The sequence below is a fragment of the Protopterus annectens genome, chromosome 8.part1 (genome assembly GCF_019279795.1).
Source record: "Protopterus annectens isolate FY-2018-M chromosome 8.part1, PAN1.0, whole genome shotgun sequence".
NCBI lineage: Eukaryota > Metazoa > Chordata > Ceratodontiformes > Protopteridae > Protopterus > Protopterus annectens.
In genome coordinates this window covers 79,884,929-79,910,441 of record NC_056742.1, presented here as the reverse complement: position 1 = coordinate 79,910,441, position 25,513 = coordinate 79,884,929, and positions in this window count along the sequence as shown.

Sequence of the window (25,513 nt, the reverse complement as noted above, 5' to 3'; positions counted from 1 at the left end):
ACACTAGCAGAGAAGTGTAGAAGAAAGTCTCCTTGCTGCATTAGAAACCTAGTACACCAACAACTCTGTTTTCCTCTCTCGCTCTCCCTTCTCTCTCATGGGTGCTCAGTTTCAGAGGTAGCCAAAATGCTCCACTCAGTCTTTCCACACTACTTCCTCTCATACACCTGCTGTGCACCTGCCCATATTTAGCATGGCCGAATTATGGGTAACCAGCAGCATGAGGCGTATTCTTCAGTTTGTTGCATCTTGCTTTCCTCTTTCATCTGTTACTAGTTTGTAAAATAATTTTGGCACAGTTCATGACTTCTGAGATTTTATTTTGGTGCTTGTACCATTCAGTTGAGCCAAATGACATTAAGTGTTTCACAGTTGGGATCAGTTTTCCTAATTTAATAAAGGGCCATGGCTAGGCAGCAGAGCTGATCATATATACTGTATAGGTAAAATTAAGTGTAGTTTGGTGTCATTTTTCTCCCATTTCCTGGGAATACTGAGACAGATGTGTCACCAGATGTTAGCTTTGTTCAATTTCTTAGCACACTGGAAGAAAGTTGTGGTGGCATGCAGTAAGGTCCTTGGGAAACTCCTGAATCCATGATCTTTTACAGCCCACCCTGGACTAGTCTGCTTGCAGTCAACTACATTTTTCATTTTGACTTTCTGATAGTCTTATAGTTAACTAAGTATGCAGGACAACAATTTCTACAATAAAGTGTTCTGCAAACTTTTAAGAGTAGAGGTATACATGAGACATCAGAGATAATGCTCCCAAGTCTTGGAGAATTACTCTGCAATATTCAGTTTAATCGTAGCTTTTGAAACTTAAAGGAGTACTATTTTGGAGGAAAAATAAATGTAAATCTTATTATTTTACCTTTTCCATGACTGGGTTAGTCCCAATAGGATAGTAGTCTCTTTTCATGGGATATTTAAGGTGGTATTTGTAGAGAGAAATTTGGCTAAGACATTGAGGAACTTCTGCTACTATTTTAGATAAGTGCCACAGGATCTTTTACATGCACCTGAACTACCACCAACTCAAGCAGATAGGACCTCATTTTAACATTTAAATCAGAGGATAGCACACTCAAGAATCCAGCACTCACATTATGCTGCATTGTAGTGTCAGAAAGCAATCGATCTGGTGTGGAAATAGAACACATAGCCTTCTGCACCAAAGACAAGTGTGTTACCTTTTGCATTAACACTGATAACACTGATGCTATCTTTTTAAACTACAAAGAGTTGTGAATCTTTTTCTTTACCATCCACTCATTTTTACCAAGGAACCTACCACCACTATGTCAGCTTTCTTTTAATAACTCTAAATTACCCTGAAGAATAAATTTGTTCTTGTGAGTAGCTACTGTCCAAATGCTGTTTCTAAGCTTTTGCTGCTTCAAGTCCTCTGTAAGCAATATATCACATTTTCTTCTATCTTAAAATTACATTTATCAATGCCTTTTTATTTATTTACACTTGTGACAGGAGCCTGTAAATAACTCCTGTACAAATTGAAGCAGCTTTTCACATTTCTGAGAAGAACCATTCAGCATCTTCTTTCATACACACATAAACGGATCACATGTTTGTAAACAACTGAATTAGAAGGAAAAAAATGAAAAAATGAAATAAAACATGTTTAAGAATACATTACCAAAAAAGGTTAAGGTATAAAACAGTTACCTACTTTCTGGTACAGTTTGATAGCTAACTCTCTCATTTTAAAAAAGTGCTACCATGTGGAAAATATAAGTGCATGGAATTTTATTTAAATTTCACTATATTTTAAATTCTCATTGACAAGTATAATGTGTTCTGTATTCCAAAGCACAGCTAATGGAATAATGACAACGTATATTAATGCAATCAGCTAAGAATCCTTTTCAGCAAGGACCATACTTTTAAAACATGGCAATTAAACAGAGCTTACAGCATTACTCAGAAAATATAAGTTTTGTAAATAATTAGAAATGCAATTATTTCAGCAAAGAATAATGTCAGATTTTGAAAGCTTCAAAGCATTGACCTTTTGAATAATGAAAAATATCTGCACTAATAAATTCATTGCTTAGTTTGACCCATGTTTTCTTTAATTAGATGTTCAGTTTGCTTTTGTGCCCAAAAGGCAAAAGTAGACATTTAGTTGCAATAAGTTAATTTTATGCCATGAATCTTATCAGTCTTAAAGCAACTGGATTGTAAATGTTAGTCTATGTTAACTAAAACACAACTTCAAAGTAAACACACAAATTAAGCACCTTCACTAAAAAGGAGTATTCTTTGTTGAAGATTGTTTTTCCATTGCCATTAATTTTAATTTGCCCAAAGTCAGAAATTAATAGGAAAGTGAGTAACAACATATTTTACATGTGCATGTGTTGTCCTTAATAAATGTTTTTTAATTTAAATAATGATATGCTGTGCTGCTGAGTCTCTTGCTGATGCACTGAATGACTGTGCTCTTTGTTACTGCCTGCTAGTTTGTGGACAGCATGTATTTTTTTTTTTGTTACAGTTGAGCAGAAAAATACTTTCAGGAAAGAAAGATAGTGGCAGCAGATCCAGTAAAATAAATATTTGACAAAAATGTTGTAACCAGGTTTGTATGATTGCCTGCGTGTGTGTCTCTGTATGCCTGTGTCTACACACATAAATGTGTGTGTGTGTTTGTGTGTGTGTGTGTGTGTGTGTGTGTGTGTGTGTGTGTGTGTGTGTGTGTGTGTGTGTGTGTGTGTGTGTGTGTGTGTGTGTGTGTGTGTGTGTGTGTGTGTGTGTGTGTGTGTGTGCGTGAATGCATGTTGATGCCAAATGTATCACTCAGCATTCCTTTGGACCACAACAAGGAGGCCGAGAGGGGGATCCCAGGTTTACTTCCTGGAGAGGTCACTTCAGTGGTGTTGTTCACAGTGTCAGAAACAACACGGGAGATAGCAGTTATGAGTTATAAGTCCAGAGTGATTGGCATAAGCTCAGATGCTACAGGCTGTCTCCAATGGTGGGAGGGATCATTGTAGCCCCACTGTTCAGCTATCACCCATCTCAAGCTGGGCAGCCCTCAGCCAGTAAGATGCTGACCTACCACAGTCTGCCTGCTTCAATGGGTTCTTGGAGCTAAGGTAAATACTGAAGCACAGACTGTAAAATCCTGCACTAGGCAATGAAAAACAGAAAAGTAACCTGGCAATATTGCAACTGGCAAGCTGGAATGTCAAGACATTATGTCCTGGCCTCTCTGCTGATCTATGCCAGGTCAACAACTTCAGGAAAACAATTATCATCAGTCATGAGCTCAAGAGGTTCCACATCGATATTGCTGTGTTGCAGGAGACCAGACTTCCAGCAAATGGTAGCCTCAGAGAACAGGACTACACATTCTTGTGACAGGAGAAGGAACCAGAGGAGCAGTGGATTACACAGTGTCAGTTTTGCAGTGAGAAATTCCATGATGTCCTCAATTGAACTGCCATCAAAAGGCACAGCTCAAGTCCTCTTTCTCCTCATCTCAACATCTTCAGGCCCAGTGACCATCCTGAGTGTCTACGTTACCACACTTTGCTCTTCAGCTGATAAAAAAGATGAGTTTTACATGGAACTTGAGACCACTATGAGAGGGATACCTACCACAGAACACCTGTTCGTGCTTGGAGATCTCAACGCCCAATTTGGAGTTGACCATGATTCCTGGCCCAGCAGTATCTGACTGTTTGGGGTTCACAAGCTGAACAAGAATGACCAGAGATTGCTAGCATTTTGCTCTTACCACAACCTCTGAATGACCAACACACTCTTTGCCAACAAGCCTAATCACAGAGTATCCTGGCGACACCCAAGGTCCCATTACTGGCAACAACTGGGTCTTGTCATCACTAAAAGACATCTGATAAATTGTGTCCTTGTCACCCACAGCTATCACAGTGCTAACTGTGACAATGATCACTCCCTGGTTGGCAGCAAAGTGCATCTCCAGCCCAAATGAATCCACTACTCAAAGCAGAAAGCACACCCTTGTATCAACACTGCCAAGACATCAATGCCAGACCTGCATGAGCGTTTCACAGATAGTATTGCAGAGGCCCACAAGGACTGCCCACAAAGCAGTGTCAAAGTGAGATTGAACCATATCCATGACACCATCTACAACTCCACCATGGATACCTTCAGTAGAATAGAGGCAGAACCCAGACTGGTTTGAAGCAGGAATCACTGAGACTGAACCAGCATGCATAGCCAAGTAATCAGTACTATTCAGCTACAAGAGGAAGCCTTCGGAGGTGACTCTAGCTGTATTCAGGAAGGCCAGAAATGATGCCCAGCACATTACTCGACAATGTGCCAGTGACTACTGGCTGAATCTCTGCCACAGAATCCAACTCATTGCTGACTGTGGCAACATATGCGCCATGTGGAGGGCATGAACAAAATCTTTGGCCCCAGTACAGTGAAGATTATGGCCCTAAAGTCAGCCTCAGGTGAAGTCATTGCAGACTAAGGTAAACAGATGGAGAGATGGGCAGACCATTACCAGAAGCTCTACTCAAGGGAGACCATTGTCGCAGATGCAGCAGCTGAAAACACAACCCTCCTCCCTGTCATGGAAGGGCTTGATGATCCATCCTCTATAGGAGAGCTCAGAAATGCCATCAACTCCTTTGCCTGTGGTAAAGCTCTAGGAAAGAATGACATTCCCCCAGAGGTCATCAAAGTTTCCAGGAAGTGTGTTTTCCTCGAGCACCTGCACAAGCTCCTGCAACAGTGCTGGCAGAAAGGAACAGGACCCCAGGATACGCATGATGCCAACATCATCACGCTGTATAAAAATAAAGAAAACTGAACTGACTATAACATCTACCATGGAATATCCCTCCTCAGCACTGTTGGGAAGGCCCTCTCCCATGTAGTTCTGAACAGACTGCAATCACACATGGAATGTGTTTACCCTGAGGCGCAGTGTGGATCAGAGCAGGAAGGTTTATTATCGACATGATCTTCTCACTAAGGCCACTGCAAAAAAAAAGTGTTACAAACAAAGGAAACCATTGTACATCGCCTTCATTGATCTAACTAAGGCATTCAGCTTGGTCAGCAGGAAAGTCCTCTTCACCCGGCTACAAAGGATTGAATGCCCCCCCCCAAACTCCTGAGGATGATTACATCCTTCCACGTGGACATGCATGTTGTCCTACAATATGATGGCTCCTCCTCAGGCCCATTCCCAATTAGCAGAGTGAAGCAAAGGTGTGAACTTGCCCCGACACTCTTTGACATCTTTTTCTCTCTGTTACTGTCATGCTCTTTGACATCTTTTTCTCTCTGCTACTGTCCCATGCCTTTAATGAGTCTGAAGATGGTGGACACCTCCACACTAGAAGTGTCAGCAATCTCTTCAGCCTCGCACACCTTCGAGCAAAGACCAAGGTGTGGACAGTACTGATCAGAGAGATGCTGTTTGCAGATGATGCTGCCCTGACTGCTCACACTGAGGAAGTACTACAATGCCTCATAAGCTCCTACGCTGGTGCTTGCAGAGAGTTTGGCTTCACAATCAGCCTTAAGAAGACCAACATCATGGGGCAGGATGTCAGCAGTACCCCCTGCATCTTCATTGGCAATCACACTCTTAGGTGGTGAAGGACTTCACTTACCTGGACTCCACCATCACCAGCAACCTCTCCCTGGATGCCGAGCTGAATACCCGGATTGGTAAGGCAGCAACAGCAATAGCACACCTAACAGTGAATGTCTGGCACAACTGCAAACTGACATCAATAGTAAGACGAAGGTGTAACAAGTGTGTGTGCTTAGCATGCTGATCTATGGTAGTGAAACATGAACCCTGTACTCCTGCCAAGAACACAGACTCAGCACATTTCATCTATGCTGCCTCAGAAGGATCCTGGGCATCATTTGGCAGGACCACATCCTAAGCAAGAACATCCTAGAACAGGCAGGGATATCAAGCATGTTTGCCCTGCTCTTCCAAAGGCACTTGTGTTGGCTTGGTCATGTCAGCCGTATGTGGGATGGTCGTATTCCCAAAGACCTTCCATATGGCAAGCTTGTCACTGGCTCCAGACCCATGGGAAGGCCTGTTATACACTTCAAAAATGTCTGCAACCATGACATGAAGGCAGGCAACATCAGTCCAACAGGCTGGGAAGCAATAGCCACAGACCACATCACTTGGGGACTAGCCACCAAGACAGGAAGCCAGATGAGTGAGAATAAGAGACAGGAGCTGTTGGAGTAGAAGCGAGAGTGCAGGCAGCAGAGGACAGCTTTGGTACCTACACAGCCAGGTGTCAACTACACCTGCACAAACTGTAACAGAGTTTGCCAGTCAAAAATTGGACTTTACAGTCACAGCAAGCAATGCTTTTCAACTATCGACTAATTTCGTGATACAAATTTTATTGTCTCTCAAGGCAGAGAAAGGCCATCCAATATTTTGCAGATAGCTAAGGTGTATAAAAACCCTTCGGAATGTTGGTTTAGAGGAGACAGTCATTTTAGGATATTAAGGAAAATGGTGATGGAGAATGTCAAGTACTAGACACTCAGTAGAAGAACAGAATAAACTAGTTATCAGTTAATCTCACAAAGCCCCTCACAGAAACGCAAAGGGGTGGAACTTCTGTAAGTTTTTAATAACGAGCATTTTAAGAAGTGAGTCTTCCTAAATTGGAAATAATACAAAAGCAACATAGTTGTATTATACTGTCTGTATACAACTGACCATTGTCTAAGTCAAAGGTATACTTCTCTAGACTTGGGTTTCAGACATTTGGGCAGATGAATCAATAACATGGTTCATGTTCTTGAGTGATACAATGAATCTACTTGGTATTAACACTATGCAAATCAGTACTGAAAGTCACACAATTCACCACATGGTTTTTGAGGATGGCTAAAACAACAAGACAATAAAAAGTATAGTAATGTTGGTCTTCAGTAAAATACAGTAGTAACCATGTAGAAATAAATGCTGATACCACATAACTTGAGTGTCTACAAAATAATGTCAGGAAATATAGTTAAAGAAGGGGCATCATATCAAACATATGATTTCTAATGTGTCCTGCTTTCATTTATTATTTGTGACAGAATACAAGTTCTCAGTTTTTTCCAAAGCTTTCTGCACTTATGGTGATGTAAATAAGATACAATGAACAGCTTAGCATGCTTAGTCATTAAGGGATGGTGGCTACTGACTCCCATACCCCTCAGCTGTCCAGCTTTTCACAGAATGTCCAGATATTTGCCTCAGAATTTCGGTCTGTTACTGATAAAAGTTTTGGTTTACTAGCAAATCACTGGGAAGATCTGAGGAATTAAATCAGTAAATAATGTCATACATTTGAGTTTCAGACATCATATCCTTTAGAAAATGCATTATAATACATAACTTGTTATTCTAGCAACTTTCTAAGTTTATAAGAGCACTATTTAAAATCTGTCCCTATTTTTGGGCTTTTGTACCCCCACTTTGTCAGGCTTTGTCCAGATTTCTTGGGCTAAGAGGTTAAGAGGTATGCACTTGCTAGGACTGCAGGCAAAATGTTGCTAATTTGTATATCTTTGTCTCATCCTGCATAAGTGATAAAAAGGCTTGACGAGTCAATTAGAAGTTTATATCATTATCAGTATCAATATCACATCTAACTTCTAAATAATATTAAAAATCTGTATACAAGCTTTGTCTTGAAAGCAGATGAATTATTTAGGATGATCTTACTTTAATAAGCTATTATTCAGAAAACCATGTTTTGTTGAGGCTGCATCCATGAGCACTGTATTAACCAGAAGGAAGCAATTAGTGAGGACAGTTGTCAATTTCTTTACTGTATGTGCTTCTTGCTGCCTCAGGTGGGGAGATGTGCATCTGCCCACTAACCCCCTCCCCATTACATGTCCTTTAATGCATTGAAATCTTGTAATAAACATCTCTTAATCTCCTGCACTGCATTGAGTGCAATCTAAACATTTGAAGTCTTCATTTTCATGGTAATCCTTTGATATCTAAATATCTTCTTAGTAAAGTATATTGGCACCCTACTCTTACCAAACTCTTGGACTGGTCTAATTAAGGTAGTACAGGATGAGGTCATGACACAAGGGTTCTATCAGATATTACTTTTAACAAACCAGTCATTTTTTTCTAGCCTTACTACAGATTGTCTTTATATGTTATGTAAAGATAACCCCATTATACACAATACTGCTCAGGTCCTTATACTAAAAACTGTAATTAAAATACTATATTATCCCAATGTATTTATCTGCATAACATAATATCCTTCTTTTCTATGACTGCCAGGCCAGTATCAGTTACCACTTCCCCTAATTCTATTCATAAAACTATAAATTGTATGACTGCCCTTTTATGGAACATTGCAAGATGGCATTTTAATCTAACCTGCATATTTATCAGACAAGCTATAGGCTGATGATGAAAACAGTACTACAGCTAAGTAAAGCCCTTAGGAATTGAGCATTAAAAAAAACAGTTATGAGCAAAAACAAAGAACTGAACTCTGGAGTTCTTTCCGTAAACTCACATTCTTATCAATTTGATTAAGCATCCATTAATGTCAATACATATATATATTTTTTCTTAAGCTACACTTTTTAATGAATGGTACTGAAAGCATGTAGTATATCTAAAAAATGGATATCAGTCTTAGTGCCTCCATCTGAAAGGTTGAAAACATACCCCTTAAATAACGTCATTTTGAAGCGATTTCTTCAGATGCGGTTTTTGGTGCTCTTTAGTTCATTCATCAATTTTTCTACCACCAACTTTTCTAAGGTTTTATCAATTTCAGTTAGGACATTTATTGGTTTGTAGATCTTGAGATAGTTATTACTACCCTTGGCTTCATATAGTGGAATAATATGGGGGATTATGAGTGACTCTCCCATCATGACCAGCTTATTATCTGCTTGAGACATAGATGCCAAGAAAATCACCTCAAGAGTGAAGCTTGAGAAGTGAATCTTGGCATCAGTGTCACAAACAAATAATAAATGTTACTGTTGGAGTCCTGATCGTAATTTTTTGTAGTGCATGCAGCTTCATCAACTCCATGTACTGCTACTTACAGATGAAGAAAAATAGTGCAAAGTGTTTTGTCAGCTTTTAAAGCCATGAAAAACGTAGTGAGCATTGTCAGAAAGACAGCATAACAAGTTATCTTATGTGACAGAAAGGAAGTTGGGGATAGATTACTGGCACAGACAGCAGGCAGAAAGAAAGCTGCCTTTAGTTCTGCCTTTGCCATTTTCTTGTCAGTGCTGGCCACCTGCCCAGCAGTATATCCTGAGCTGCCTATCTGCACCAACCTTACTTACCCACATTACCTATCTGGCTCTCTAGCTCACTTTAGTTTGGCATTTTCAGAAAATGTTTCTTTACTAGAAGCAGCCTGAGTACAGAATTGGCATGGTGCTTTGCTTGTGAAAGAGTTTAATGCCAGGGTGTATGGCTTTCTCAGGGCCTTGTGATGGATGCCTAAAGCTGAGAACTATTAAACCAAGTGAAATCAGTGGGATACCCGATCTTAACTACTGACACAGGAGTACTTAACAATTGTTAAGCTCAGGCATCACACTATATAAGTACATATCTGCTTATCTTTTTCCTGATATCAGGGCATAATAATCTTGCTTCATGCACATTAGTTTTTATCTCTGCATTCATTCTTTATATGTGTAATATAATTAAGGATAGATGAACATCATACGCTATCCTGGTACTTATTCAGTGCAACCCAAAATCGCTAATTCTGCATAGGATTCCTGCTTATCAAAGGGCTTGCATACATCCCACATTTGTCAGCAAACACACTTAAACCTGTAAGTAGTTCAGGGGGTCATCTGTTCACCTACAGTGTCCTTGGGATGTGGAAGAAAGTTAGAGCAGTAAGTGAAAACACAGGTGTATATTGGAAAATCTTGCAAACTCCATGGGAAAAGCATCCCAGCTGAAAACTCTAGAAGTGACTGTGCAGTGAGACAGCAGTGCTAATCCCTTTGACAGCCTATAATTTTCCTATCCGGATGGAATTGAGCTCTCCTCATATGTTCAATATACAGGAAAAAGTAAACTGTAATTTTAATTCTCTTAGCTGTTGACTATCCATTCTACCATATCATAGTGCTATAGAAGTCTTCACATTGGTCCATATTCCCACCATATCTCCTTCAGCCCGTGTTATTACATTCCCAGACTTACACCTGACCTCAGTGATCTTTTACAAGTACTCCCAATGTTACACCTTTACCTTTAACTTAACCTTGTAAAACATATGACTGGTAAACCTGTTTCATTTTCCATACCACTGTTTACATGTATGCCATCATTTATCAAAACTATAAGATTTTATTATGTCTTACATTGTTAGCTGAAATAATTTCTCAAATTGTCTCTTTTTAGCATCTATTTTAGGTTTTTATTCATTGTATTAAAGTCTCTCTTGTCTTTTTTACTTCCTGCATCCTTCGTCTTCTTGCGCAATTTGTTCATTTCTTTAATTGTGCTATTTGTTTCTGTGCTTATGTGTGGTCTAGCTGTTTTACTTCTTATTGTATTAGCAAGTCTCTCTGGTACATGTATTTCTGACGGGCCTTGTAGGTCTTGATTGAATTGTTCCTTGTTTCTAAACATATATCACCTAGATCACATAATCATCTAATCTTCAAAACAGTCACATTTCAGTGGAAAAGATGCATTAAGTCATTGCTACCGTGAGATGAAAGGACTTTTTTCACTCAAATAGGCTTTCCATTAGGAACTGAATGAAACCATGCAGTAAAACACTATTACATGAATTGTATTTTGCTGAAGTAAGCTACAAAGTGGTACAATAACGTGTCGGAGTAATTTTCTGATTTTTTTAAATGTGCATATATAAAAAATGATGATTCTTCTTGATCAATTAAGGAGCTGTGAAAATGCTCGGCTCTGCACATGTCTTTTCTAAAATAATAATAAAGCATAGCAACTATAATTCTATGCAGAATCATGAATAGCTACAGGGACGGTATTCTGTATAGCAAGAGAAGACACATGGGACTTACACTTATACTTTCTTTCACCCTCCCAGGAGTCAAGTCATAGTATTGCAGCATGACGAACAGTAGTTTGTTATACAAGCTGCCTCCCGCCACACACAAACACTATGATTCATGAGTTTCATTTACTACACTGTGCTGAGGTAGGCCGCATGCCATAATATTATGGCAGACATTATCTCCCTGTGGCTCCTCTCCTAAGTAACACATGCGACCCTTTCTTATTAAATAAACTACAATCTTGTTGCCTGGCTTTCCACTGCAATATTCTTTCCTATCTAATTTTCCTTTTCCTGTCTTTACTGGGTCTGCCTATGTCATATACATGTTGTGGGCTAAGCTTAAAATGACCCTTCAGGACAAATAGTCTAATATAACGATATTAATCCATTGGACACTAATACTAATACAGCACTGATTAGATATATTTGCAACTGTGTGTACATAAATCACTTCAATTTGGGTATGACATGGTTATGACATAAATGTTTTGGTAAAGCCTGTTCAGTTGAGACCAAAAGAATAAATGGGCATGCATCAAAAGAATTCTTACATGGATAAAGTTCACCCCAACCAAGAAAGGCAGCATCTGCCCCTCATTATAAATGCCTGAATGGTTACCAACCCTCATGAGTAACTCATATGATACATTGATATGTATTTATTCTGCTGATCTCACCTAACAGGTTTTGATGAAACTGTCTTTGTGCAACTGAACAACTACCTGTCATGCCTCTGTCATGTATGTTGTAAATAGCTGATCCTATATGCTGATGGTGCAGAGAATGCTACCTGAATCACTGTAGGGTTTGTCAGCACTTTGAAAGATAAAATTGTATTTAATCTGCAATTCCCTGCTGTTGAAGACATGAAAAAGGGGCAAAGACAAGAGGGTGTATTTTTTTTAAACAAGAGGACATTTTGTATTACCCTGTACTGATATACAAGACTTGACACTACAGCAATATTAGAGAGCAAGAGCTCCATGTATTTTACCACTGGTGCCTGGAAAAGGGCATGAGTGTGGGGGTCATAAAAATGTTCTTTATATACTTTGCTGCTGCTGGACACATGAAAGGAGGTAGGGGAGCGGGAAGGTAGTTTACTAATCATGGCAGGGTGTAAGGAAGAGAGAACAGGTTTTGTAGTACTTGTGCAGTTGTACACTGACAGGCCTTATTATACTGATCTATTGTATCCCATTAGGGGTAAAATGTTAACTTATTTAAGGAGTGCTACATGGCCTGGTCCTTGAGGAATATAGACCATACAACACAACATCCAAAACTTCTATAAATCATTGTCCAGAAACATCACAATGAAAACCTAAGTGATCCATATGTTAATAAAGATCAGATAAATTTTCCAAGAAAAATGCTATATTGAAATAGACTGAACAGAGGCCTCGGGGAACCTCTTCCTGAGTATTTTGGCTGTATTACTGTAAAAATTCTGTGTTAATAATATAGCTCATACTTATGCATGATTATATAAGAAATTGTCACATTCATTAATTTGTTTTATTTGTTTCCTGATACCTCCTTTATTCTATTAAGGGTCAGGGGGTAACTGGGGCCCATCCCACAAAGCAAGTCATTTAAGGCTGAGAAAATAATCCCGTTGGAACCATCACAAAGTACACAAATGTGAACACATGAATACACACACACACAAACACACACACACACACACACACACACACACACACACACACACACACACACACACACTGTAATCAGGTTTGGATTTGAACTAGTTTCCATACATACGTAACTTTGAGCTGATATTGACCAAATAAGTAAAATGCAATCTCCTGAAAACTGCTAAAAAATTATACACATAATCACCAGCGTAATATTGTTTTGTTCACATGGTCAGTGGTAAAAGACCACAGTTTAATCCTGCACAGACTGAAAAACATCAGGCCTTAACTAACTATAATAATCTATTAATTTTTAACAGCAGGTTACCACCACATTGAAAAGAGAAGTTTTTATAAAATGGCAGTAATTCTAAAATGACAAATGAACTGTTGAAGTAGAACAGAATGTTAAAATGGAGGAATACCTTCTTACGCGATAAACAGTAAAATGTTCATCATACAGAGATGTCCTATTCTATCAAAGTGATATGGCTTATTGTTCCTCAGTTGCAATCAGAACATCCTGCCCTCAAGCAATCACTTCTTTCAATTGAACGACTCAATTTTAAAGAAGAAAAGCAGTGGTGCAGCAATTTTCATTCACGTCTGATTTTTCGACACATTGCTTTAATAAACTTGTTTTAACCATTCTTTTCAGTTACTTTCTTGTCAGTTTAAGGAGAGCATAACTATTATAAAATCAATATTCATAAATGGTCAGATAATATTGTTGTGTAGTATTGTTTTCTATGGATTTATGTGTTTTTCACTTAATGGTTTACACTTCAAGCATTTTGCCTTAGAAGAACATAACAGGATTTGAAGTAAGCTAATGATTCTCTTCACTTATGCAATCAGTATAAAATACCTTTATCTGAACTAGAACATTATCACTATTAAAATCTAGCAGAAAATGCAAAACAAAATATGTTGCACATCAGAAAGCTTTCTTCCATCCCTACTCATAAAGCATGCACAAACGGCTGTTTTGCTGTTCTCTGCAATCTTTAAGCTAATAACACTAAAATTATCTCACAAACATTTTATAAAATAAAATACATAAATAAATAAATGAAACAGCAACGGACTATCAAACAAACAAACAAAAGCAGCTGTAGAGATTCCAGTGAAATAAACTGTTCTTGCTTCAGAGAAAAACACCAGCAGATAGTTTTTCTTTGATTTGTATACATAAAGATACAATTTTACCTGATACAGTTCAATGCTAGTGTCAGAAAAGCATACCTTTGTTTCCTAAACTCTATTTCAGCTTTATGTGCCATAGTGAAAGATGTATGTTGGGTCACTGGAAACTGTTCAAATAGCCCTGGAATAGTGTTGTGTGCACTGTGGAATATATTATAATAGTATTCATCTGGAAATAGTTTTGACTAGAACATTGTTTTTCCTTCGGAAATGTCAGCTTACTCATGTTGTTTACATTAGTCATGAAATGGACATTTCAATGACTACAGTAACTCTCCTTCCAAAGTCTTGTAGCTGATTATTAAAGCAATGGGATATGAAGGATAAGGGGTTCTGGAAGCTTTTTGCTACATGTGTATCCGCCACTGTCTTCCTTTACCTCTTGTAGTTTTTGTGATCTGTGAATAAGCACATTTTCTTTCAGTGAATCATACCAACTGTTAGATTTGCACACCTTCTAGTTCCTGCCATTGATTTAACCCGCAGATGTGTGCTGACCCTGATATCTTCTTGTTATTACACAACCCTTATACACCATGTGACTGTTTTCACACTTCCCACTTTTGGCACACCTTGATTAGTTCTCATTTTTCTCTTTATGATAGCTCTAGATATTCTACTGCAGAATGTAGCCCTCAGCATGCACCATTTAAACTTCTCACTGTAAAAGATCGGTTAGCACAGCCAGTCCAATGTCCAACTACTTTCCAAATCCATATCACATTCATTGAAAACTATAGTTTATCCTGGGCTTACTATAGAGTAGTTATGTGTATGACGACAGAGCCAAATACCAGTGACATTTCACTTGTCAGCTGCAGCAACTTCTGAAAGTTTATAATGCAGGGTTGTCATTTGAACCCACTCATGTAGGTTCTAAAGCTTAGACTCTAAGACATTTAGCTGTTCCATCAGATACCCGTAAGACTGCCCTGATACTTGAAAATGGAACTAGGCTAACATTTCAAGAACAGCTAAAGCTAGATGGCAGATTCCAATCTATCTACAGGAGCAGGAATTCCATCTGTGCCACAAAACAAAGGGCAACAGATGTACTGATGAGACTTGAGGGAGATAATGCCCTAATTGAATGAGAAAAGCAATAATTTATTGCATCTTTCATTTGGCAATGGTTTTGAGACAGAACATCTTGATATAGATTGTGACACATACTAACAAGCATATGGAGAAAAGAGTCACAACAGTGATGGTAATGCCATTAATGCAAAACATTGTAAAATTTTCATAAATGAAAAACATCAAGTCACTTTGTGAAAGCATGGAATATCTTAGAAATAACAACCTTCAGATTGCCACGAATAACTTGTCTCTCTTTAAACCAGCTGATGCCAATAAAATGTGCCTCCTTTTAGGTTATTATGTGACCTTAAGGGTTTATATACAAGACACTGTAGGGTACTGTGTGATCTGAAGGAGTTATATTGTCATCTCTGAATGGCAGTACTGGGGCCACAGCCCTCCACAAAAATATTTTAAAAGTATGTTATTGTTGGCTTGCATATCATACACTTTTTGATAGATTAACATGTCTCTCCTTATTTTCAGTAGTCTATGGTTACTCCAAGGTGGCCTGTTTCTTGTGTTTTGAATTGTGAAAGACCCAATCCTATTTGACCGTCTATTTGTTCACAGAACTAGCGGCTCTACAAGCACCCTTAGCAGGCATCTAAATCTACACCAACAAATAAACAGGACTGACTGGAGAGATAGGTTCCTAACTCAACATATTCCCAGCCTGTGGGATAAGTTATATTTACAGGTCCAAAAAGTATTACTTTGGCTACCCTTAAAGCTTTTCTTGATGATTGGATAATTAGATACAAATTTACACCATGAATATTATGCATAGTCTATAACTCTATAAGATGCTTTAAACAGGTGACAAAAACTTTTAAGCATGTCTTCTTAAAAGTGTATATGGCTAGGAATCTTATGATCCCTGTGATCACTTGCCTAGTATTGATACTGTGCTACTATGTTCCTATATTTTATGCGCTGTTGTCAAATGCTTGCGATTAACCATCAGAGATGCTTTCCACAAGGCATAACTTAATACATTGCAACAAAGTTTTAGAGCAGTAGAAGATATAAGGCTAGGTATTCGAATAAAGGCTCAATACCAGGAACAAGCCATCATCATCATCTTCTTTAGGCTGTTCCCGTTAGGGTTCGCCACAGCAGATCATCTTATTCCATTTCTTCCTGCTCTGTCACACCAACTACCTGCATGTCCTCTCTCACCACATCCATAAACCTCGTCTTAGGCCTTCCTCTTTTCCTTTTTTACCAGGAACATATATTTGTTGGCTAACAAATATAAATACAAATCAAAGTATCGAACCACACAGCCACCAAATGCAATGTTAATTATAAACCAACAGAGCAAGCACTTTCACAATAAAATATCGCTTCTTCAGACTACAACACTTCAAATTAATTAACTATTTAAACATCTATACAACCAATCAGCTGAGAGTAATTAAAAACAAATCATATTAACCAATAAAAAACATTCACACAGATATGTATACAAAAACAACTTTAAAACACAAATATTAATGAAAACAGTACTAACATACTTTGCATATTATAAAATCAATGTTGTAAATCATGTGCACGAAGAAAAGGTTTTAAAGTCAAAGCATCATTAATGACAGGTGGTTTATCTGCTCTAAAATATATAATCCATTTTTATTCTGCCATCTCAGTTTTATTTCTCAAGTCCCCACCCCTAATATTCTCTTCCATAACTTCTAGTATAAAAAACTTAAACCTATGCTGTGGACCTTGAGCTTTCATGTGCCTCGCTAAAGCATTACTATCTTTCACATTCCTAATGTCCCTAACATGTTCCAATATACATCCTCTAAATGAGTGGTTTGTCTTTCCAATATAAAAAACATGGCATGCACAACAATAACTAAAATATACTATATTTCTAGTCTTGTAGTCAGCATAGAATCATAGAACTAGCATTCAATAAATATACCTCTTCCTGGATGCGTATAACTAAAGCCTGTATGACTATAACTACATGCAGGACAGCCTCTATACGGATATGTACCATGCATTTGTGAATCTATTAGAGATCTCTGATGTAAAGATATATAACATATCTGTCTTTTGAGGGACATATTATTTCTAAAAGAAGCATACAGTCTCTCACTCACAAATTCTCTCAAATCATCTGAGGCTTGTAGAATGTGTCAATTTTTCCTAATGATGTCACAAAACATATTAACATCACTGGAATATGTCATGGCAACCCTAATCTTGACTTGCACTTGACATTGATTTGTTCTAGCATTAACCATGCTCTAATCAGGAAAAATAGGGTCTGTCTTTAGTGTCTCTTTCTAGCAAGCACTGCTGAAAACATGCGTCTATTTCCTTCTACAAATAACTTCTAGTCAGGAAGTCACTCTTCGGTGACTTCAAGGCCATAGCCAATTGTGCATCATCATTGTGTAGCCTCATTATCCTTAAAGTCTGTCCTCTCATAACATTTCTAGGCACATATCTTGGGTGCATACTATTTTTATGGAGGAGGTTATTCCTCCTACTAGGCTTCCTATACAAGCTAGTGTATAGGAATCCAAAATCTGCTCTCTTCATTTTAACATCTAGGAAATGAATCTCATCCATAGAATGCTGACAAGTAAACTTTAAAAATGATGCCATTGTACACAGGTACCCTATAAAATTGTCTAATAGTTCATAAGACCCATCCCATAACAAAAAAAAATGTCATCCATGAAAAGGGTATACAAACAATATGTCTACAGTACTCATTACCATGTAAAATTGAAACATCTTCCCAGTGTGCCAGAGCCAAGTTGGTGTCGCTATTGGCACATGCTGTGCCCATAGCCATGCCAACTTTCTGAAGATAGAACTCCTGTTTAAAAATAAACAGATTATTCTCCAAGACAATTTCTAACAATGTATATAAACGATTAACTTTACCATTAGAGAAAGTCTGCCTTCTATTTGAAAATTCTCTAATATTATCTATACCCCATGTATTGGGGATCACTATAAAGAGAGATTCAATATCCATGGTCACAAAAATATAATCAGGACTAATATTGGAAACATTACTATATAGTTCATTTAAAAAACCTTCTTGCTGACCATGTCCAAAATAGGATGCAAAGTTTTCTCAACGTAAATAGATTGTGGTTCCGTCGTCCAACCTATACTCGAAACTATAGGTTGCATAGGTGGGTTGACCATATATTTGTGCACCTTGGGTAAACCATACAGTATAGAGACAGTAGGATGTTTTCATTAATATTTGTGTTTTAAAGTTGTTTTTGTATACATATCTGTGGAATGTTTTTTATTGGTTAATATGATTTGTTTGAATTACACTCAGCTGATTGGTTGTATAAATGTTTAAATAGTTAATTAATTTGAAGTGCTGTAGTCTGAAGAAGTGATATTTTATTGTAAAAGTGCTTACTCTGTGGGTTTATAATAAACATTGCATTTGGTGGCTCTGTGGCTCGATACTTTAAAGTTTCAGAGCAGCTAAATTTGGTTGCATGAATTTGAAAGATTTGTCTAGGAGCTTGGCAAGTGACTGACAAAAATAAGATTACCAACTCATTGGAAATGTTTCCCTGTGTAAATAAAACTTACTTTTTGCTTCCAGCACTGTGAGATGGATTTTATTAAGTTGTGAGGTTTTGGGTCCTTCCCTGCTATCCACAGTTGGAGGAGTTTTAAACAAAGTACAGTTCAGTAAAACAAAGATAAAAAGTGTTTCTCTGAACTGCTTAGGTCATCTCTGCAGTGAAGCCCGTTTCTCTAAATGGACAACCAAATGAGCAGGTAACAAGAGTCAGAACAGCAGAAAGGCTTGCAATATCATGTACTGCTACAGACTTGCAAGTAAACTGAAAATCTGTGGCCTGGTTCTGTGGCACAGAAGGATGGAGCCATTGCTGTGATAAGGAAGCTAGGGATTAAATAGTGGCCCTGGCACTGGAGTAACCAGTCATGGAGGAAGAGGGGTTAAGGAGTGAGGCCCTCCTGTTCCTCCTGGGGAAATATGAGGTTTACAGGAGCACAGGGAGTACATAGTGAAGTGTGGTTCCACTGGTGGAGACTGGGCAGACCATATCCAATGCTGGAGGGGCCGGGGTGAGTCTGGTTACTGGTAACATTCCTTGTAAGAGATGACCAGTGCACCAGTGCACTCAGCCCATTGTATGCACTCCTTTGGTTCCAAACTGAGCAACTACTTGGAATACAGGGTATAGACAGAACACTCAAAAGACTTTTGATGGCTGTCTGAATGATGCCCCTCTAAGTCGTCCTTTATCCTGGTGATAGAGAGCAAATGGTACAATTGGCCAGGGGATGACTGATGATCAACAGACAGCAGGACCAAAGTGTATGGTTAAGGGTAATGTTCATGTGGTGCAGTAAAATGAGCTCAGTCTCTAGACTGAGATAGATATGATTAGTATTTTATCAAGAGGCTTGGGGTGGGGTCCTGAAGTATCCAATATCTGCAGAATAGGTCATTAAGCTGGATCAAGACAGAGAGAGACAGAGAGACAGAGATGGAGACAGTAATATTAACAGAAGGTAGCACTCCAGAGCAAGTACATATAAAGAAAGGAGATGCAAATGGAAGAAGAAGAAGAAGGAGAAGTTCATCAACCAGAGCCATTTTAATATTGTTATTAAACAAAGGTGTTTGTGACAAACACTACCTGCTCCTGTAACTGTTTTCCATACAGCTTACTGCATCAGCCTGCTCTGCTGCATTCTCTCTCTTATATACATATATTGTGGAACTTAACTTCACAGCTGCACTTAATTATCGTTCTGGGGTTTTCATTTTATTTTGTCACCTACTTTAATAGTTATGTGATAATCAAATAATTCAGTCTTACAAGATTTACATCGTGGGATAAGACATCACCTGCTACTTCACCGCTGTGAATTTGCAATATGCAAGTATACAAAACTCACTCAAAATTCACTCAGGTGTAATTTGGCAACTACAAAACAAAAGAATATGGGACTGCAGCTATACATACTTGAACATGTGTCTAACATTATGAATTAGAAAAGAAAGATCTACCATTTCTCTAATGCACCACCTTCAGAGACATTTTTTATTTCTGCAGTATGTTATTATTTAAAGACAACATCAGTGTCCTCCTTTCCATTCAGCATTATTTAGCTAAACAATTTGAATGTTATCGTGATTAACATCTCATTGCAAAGTCTGGCACAAGGAAACATTAATTGTTATCAGCTATCACCATAATGCTCTCTGATGACAATTCCAGATGATTTTCTTCCTACTTTCACATAAGGTCCTTAGACTTCATATCAGTAGACCTGCAGAATAGGAGATCATGCATGCAGTACTTGACTTTTGAGACATCCAACCTTATCAGAAAAGGCAGTCCTGCAAATATTGCATACAATTGCATGAGCTCCCTTAGGATTGTTGATTGCCTTATAGATTGCATCTCTGCAAGAGCACGCACCCCTCTGACTGGAAGCAGAGCATCCAGTGGCATACTGTTCAACCTTTTTGCTCAAGAATTCTAGACAAAGGCAAAAATGGTCGGAAACAAAGACTTTGAATCAGGTTCACTTTATAAATATGACTCTAACTCAGTTAAAAGTTCACAAAACAGCATGTTTTTGAATTAGCATTTTTTGAATATTCAGAGACTGAGTTGAGAGAGACTAATCATTGTAGTTCCTGTATTCAGAACTGCATCGCTGAATGATTATAATGGGAAGAAACTTTGTTTGAGTCCTGCTGATTTAGGGAGATGTCCAATCACTGAAGCACTGAAGAATTCATTAAAATGAAAGATTCATATTCTGAACCGTATCAAGTTGGATTAGGCACCCATTGACAAACAGGTGAATGTGACATCCTATTAGTCAAAGCTGAGCCAACACTGGACCTAGACATTGGTAAAGACTCTGGGCACAGAAGAAAGGCCAAATGGCAAGAAGGAGAATTTTAAGTGTAAACTGTAAATGTAAAACCTCCATAAACAATCAGAGGTGCTATCTGTGTACTTTGTGAATGAGAGCTACAGAGAAAGAACAGGGGTCCAGGGAAGTAAATACTGTGGGAAGAAATAGCCAGGGAATTGTTATGGCGAGGCTTGTATAGGGCCTAGGGCCGAAAGTCTAGTACCAACCTATGAACCTATGAACCTATAAGATAGGTGTCCAGTATCTCTATATGGCTATCAGAAACAGTATCACCATCATAATACTGATAAGAAAATTTGCAGGGTCAGCAAAATTTGCAGGGTCAGACTACTAACCTGATAAAAGTGTTTGTTTTCCTGCTACTACCTGGGCGACTGTCCGATCTAGCTAAACTGCAAGTATTTCTGCTTCTTGAACTGTTTTGAACTGTTTAAAGTTGTTTTTGCACCTGCACTTTTAAAGTTTGTCCTGTTTGTTGCTTTTACCTGTTGAAGCTACACACTCAAGTGTGCTAGCCTGTGTTACATATTTATTGCATTTTCCTGCTGTTTGTTGCAAAAAAAAAATAATAATTATCCTTGTTTCCTGTCTTTCCTGACCTAGAGTAGTCCAAATACAGGCTTTGCTGTATTCTGGACTTTTGGAAAGTTCCTGTGTTGCCCATTTCCTTTCTTGGATAAAGGGAGGCTTCTTTGTTCACCAGTGGTAGTGGGGAGCTTGGGGCAGCCTATCTATCCCTGGAGGAGTGTTCCCAGCACAAGAATCTGGTAGTCTATTGGCCATTTTGGGCCAATTTCTAGCTCTTTCAAGTCTCCCTGTATAAAACCAGCTTTAGCGTGGCTTTGCGCGATTTTGCGCATAGCGCAGTATCGGGCGGCGCAACTTAATTGGGTTTAAACCATTCTCGGCTCCACAAAGTCTGCTCTTCACTTTTTCCCTTAGAACTGATCTAGTTCTCATAATAAACACCCTATTCCCACTCTAAAGCCTGGCACTTGCTCACTAAAGCAATTATATAAGTCAGCACTAAAAAATTAAAAGCACTACACCCTCACAAACCCCCCTTGAGTACTTTGTTCCCCATTGGCCCTTTTTTTTCAATTATAAAGGAATTCCCAATACTATTCTAGCATGTCCAAAGGTCAGTTGTCAATCTCCTCTCCAGTCCAGCTGGTGAATCTGGGAATCTTGAGGCAATGTTATAACTGCCTCATGTACACAGACAACCCTCTCCTCCTCCCAACAAATTCCAACACATGTGAGAGATGCAACCATATTGCCAAACTGGAGGCTAAGCTCTCTCAACTCAGTACTGGCATAACCAGTTAGGAGGAGAAGGAAACCACACTCTCTACAATTCCAGTCTCACATAGACCTACCACGACAGCAAACCAAACACATAAACACACAAAAACATACTCGGAGGCTCTAAATAAAATCTGCCTAAGCAGCAGAGACCTCCAAAGCAGACACCCAAGCAACCGCTACTCCAAAACAAAACACGTGCAACACATATCTCACAAAGCCAGTGTGCCAAACAGTCACAGCCCTTAAGGCTAAACAACACACCTGATACACTTGTAATAGGTGACTCTATCATCAGGCACACTGACGTCCCGCTCACCAGGCTGAACAAGGAGAAGGTCACGGTGAGCTGCCTGTCAGGTGCTAGGATCTGCCACATAACACAAGCACTCAGGTCACTCCAAGGCAAGTACAAATATGACTCAGTCATTGTCCATGCTGGTGTGAATGACCTGAGACGTACCTCCCTGGACTACATGAAAAGAGACGTAGAGGAGCTCTCTGAGCATGTAGCCCAGGCCGGTATGACCCTGACCTTGAGCAGCATCTTACCCTCACCAAGAATGATGCCACAGTATGAAGACAAGATGATCAATTTCAACAATTGGCTTAAGTATTGGTGTCATTCAAAGGGGATCCAATGCCTGTCTGCCTGGGATGACATGCTAGACAAGCCACGATGCTTCACTAGGGACAGCTTGCACCTATCACCCCTGGGCTTTCAGATATTGGCAAAGACTCTTGCCACCCCCATAGTGCATTTTTAGGCAAGGCTCAAAAGACAAACCCACCTCCATAGGTATCACAAGTGATAAGAAACTAAGAGTAATGCTACTCAATGCCAGAAGTCTAAACCTCAAGATGCACGCACTCGAAACTCTCCTTAGCATGGAGAACATCGATATCTGTGCAGTAGCAGAAACCTGGTTCAAGGCTTCCGAGAGCACCCCAGCACTACCAGGTTATACCTCATACCATGTTTTTCGGCCCCAAAACTTGGACCGAACCACAAAAGGAGGGGGAGTATCAATATTCGTCAAAGATACCCACACTACCAGGTTGGTGGCACAGCACGAAGCATCAGAGACTATCCATGTGCAACTAACAGTGGGTAAAACTGCCTTCCAGTTTATAGCCTGCTACAGACCACCCTCCCAAACCCAGGAACTCCACTCGGCCTTCCTGAGAACACTGGAAAATATGAAGGTCTCTCCAAACACAATTATATTGGGCGACTTCAACTACCCAAACATAGACTGGGAGCATTACTCTAGCTCCAACACCCTAGCCCAAAGGTTCCTAGAAATTATAAACTCAAATGCTATGGAACAACTTGTTGCCACTCCCACAAGAGGGGAAAACATACTGGACCTGATCATCACCAACATGGGGACTCTATGCTCCAGACCAGAAGTGTATGCCTCACTGGTAAGATCAGACAATAAACTAATCTCACTAGATATTCACATCCCGACCCCAGCCCCTGCCCAGAAAACCACAGTGAAAAACTTCTCTAAAGCAAATTTCCCACTCCTCAAAACTGAGGTGGAATCCTTCAATGCCCCTGGGCCTGTGGAAAATATGGCCCACACCACAGAATCCTTTATAAACGCATTCTATGAACACCTTCAGGAATGCATGGATCATGCAATCCCAAATAAAACCAAGACCCAATCCTCCAAAGTTAGGCGTCCTGTCTGGTGGACCCCAGCCATAAACAAACTATACAATAGAAGGAGGAAGCTACTACATGATAGAGCAAAATCCCAAAAAGGGAAGGCATCTCTGATCAGTATTAGCAAAAAACTATGGGCACTCATAAAATCATCTAAGGCCACCTTCGAGAGAAATATTGCACAGGACACTAAGGATAATCACAAGACTTTCTTTAGCTATGTTAGGAACCTGGGTGGGAATTCCCATATATGCTCAGAATTAGTCCAAAATGACAAAAAATACACCAAACCCACAGACATTGCCAACATCCTAGCTGACAGGTTCAGCGCAAACTTCTCCCCCCCTTCCCCACCAAAAGGGCAAATATATATCCCAGCAGAGTGCTGCCCCCCTGACATCTCAGATGCTCAGGTAAGAGCCGCCCTCTCCAAAGCAAAAAACACAGCATCAATGGGACCAGACGGTGTCCCGGGCTGCGTCCTACATGAACTCCAAGAAGAACTAAACCCAAACATAAAACTACTGTTCAGTCTCAGCCTTACTACAGGATATGTACCCAAAGAGTGGCGTACAGCAACAGTGGTCCCTCTCCACAAAGGTGGTGCCTCAATGGATCCTGGAAACTATCGCCCCATAAGCTTGACTAGCTTGGTCTGCAAAGCTATGGAAAGGATCATCATGGACCTCATAAAGATATTGGGGAACTACAGACACTGGATCCTACCCAGTTCGGCTTTGTTAAGGGCAGATCCTGCCTTTTAAACCTGGTCGATTTCTTTGAAACAGTCACCAAGGCCATTGACGAGGGGAAGGTGGTCCACACAGCCTACCTGGACCTTGCAAAAGCCTTTGATACAATACCCCACTCGGGCATTATAGATAAGCTCACCAGCTTAAATATAAACCCCTATGTCACTAGATGGGTTGCAAACTGGCTCAAGGACAGAACCCACATGGTTAGAATTGCTGGAGCCATGTCAGACTCCAAACCAGTTACAAGTGGCGTCCCACAAGGCTCAGTCCTGGGACCTCTCTTGTTCGGTATATATTTCTTGGAGGTACAGGCTAACATGGAAGGACTGTGGCTGACCAAGTTCGCAGATGACTGCAAACTGGGCACCATAATAGACTCTCCAGCCGACACAAGCATCCTACAAAAGGGCCTCATAGAAACAGACAACTGGTGCCAGAGCCATGGCCTCAAGCTAAATGCCAAAAAGTGTATAGTCATCCCTTTGGCAAAACAAAATGCACACAAATTACCACATAGGTGGTAATCCATTAAGTATGGAAGAAGTAATTAGGGACCTGGAGACCCAAGTTGATAGCAATCTCTCATTTGACAACCATGTGGCCAAAGTGGTTAGAAAAACATTTTATATAGCCCACCTAATCATGAAGGGATTCACATCTAGATCAGGGGAGGTCATCGTGCCTCTTTACTCATCCCTCATCAGGCCCATAATTGAGTACAATGCCCCTTTTGTGATGTACCTTACCAGACACCTGCAGCAACTGGAAAGACCCCAAAAGTACCTCACCAAGAGGATCAAAGGGCTCAAACAGATGCCATATGCTGCATGGTTAAAGAAACTCCAGCTC